Raw genomic sequence first — 1,487 nt, forward strand, 5'->3', positions numbered from 1 at the left:
CCGGGCTCCGACTTCGTGCAGGCCGCACCTTGGAGCACACTTCGGAGCGCTCCTTGGTGCGCACCATGGTGCCCACCAGGGCGCGCAACCCAGCCAAGGTCTGCACACCAAGGTGCCCACCCCGGCGAAGGTGCATGCGAGGTGCGCACCCGGGGCAAACCGGGCTCCGACTTCGTGCACGCCATGGTGCCCACCGCGGCGAAGGTGCACGCGAGGTGCGCACCCGGGGCAAACCGGGCTCCGACTTCGTGCACGGCGCACCTTGGAGCACACTTCGGAGCGCTCCTTGGTGCGCACCATGGTGCCCACCAGGGCGCGCAACCCAGCCAAGGTGTGCGCACCAAGGTGCACGCGAGGTGCGCACCCGGGGCAAACCGGGGTCCGACTTCGTGCACGCCGCACCTTGGAGCACACATCAGGGCGCTCCCGGGTTCGCACCGTGGTGGGCACCTCGGAGCACACCAAGGTGGGCAGCGAGGTGCGCACCTTTGATGCGATGCCTTCACTAATTTCCATAAAAGGCAAAAAAAAACGAGATTTTAAAATTTCCGTTTTGAAAGATAGTGAAAAAAAGGGAATGCTGGTGCCATCTTGAGCCCGCCCTGGTGCGCAGCCCAGCCAAGGTGTGCGCACCAAGGTGCCCACCCTGGCGAAGGTGCGCGCCCGGGCAATTAACCCAACTTCCAACCTCGCGCGCGCCAGGGTGGGAGCGCACCCAACAACCGGGCCTGGGAAGAGCCAATGCGAGAAACCCAACCAAACGCTCTGACAAAAAAAGAGGGGGCGCTCCAGTAACCCCGCTTCGGAGCGCACCCTGGGCAAACCCAGCCAAGGTGCCCACCCCGGCCAAGGTGCAGGCGAGGTGCGCACCCGGGGCAAACCGGGCTCCGACAACGTGCACGCCGCACCTTGGAGCACACTTCGTAGCGCTCCCGGGTGCGCACCTTTGATGCGCTGCCTTCACTAATTTCCAGAAAGGGCAAAAAAAAAAGGAGATTTTGAAATTTCCGTTTTGAAAGATAGTGAAAAAAACGGAACGCGGGTGCCATCTTGAGCCCGCCCTGGTGCGCAGCCCAGGCAAGGTGCCCACCCTGGCAAAGGTGCGCACCCGGGCAATTAACCCTACTTCCGACTTCGTGCGCGCCAGGGTGGCAACCGGGCCTGGGAAGAGCCAGTGCGAGAAACCCCACCAAACGCTCCGACAAAAAAAGAGGCGGCGCTCCAATAACCCCGCTTCGGAGCGCAGCCGGGGCAAACCCAGCCAAGGTGCCCACCCCGACGAAGGTGCACGCGAGGTGCGCACCCGGGGCAAACCGGGCTCCGACAACATGCACGCAGCACCTTGGAGCACACTTCGAAGCACTCCCGGGTGCCCACCGGCGTTGCGCACCGTGGTGGGCAGCGAGGTGCGCACCTTTGATGCGCTGCCTTCACTAATTTCCAGAAAAAGGCAAAAAAAAATGAGATTTTAAAATTTCCGTTTTGAA

Source organism: Cryptomeria japonica, unplaced genomic scaffold (assembly GCF_030272615.1).
Source record: "Cryptomeria japonica unplaced genomic scaffold, Sugi_1.0 HiC_scaffold_20, whole genome shotgun sequence".
NCBI classification, from domain to species: Eukaryota; Viridiplantae; Streptophyta; class Pinopsida; order Cupressales; family Cupressaceae; genus Cryptomeria; species Cryptomeria japonica.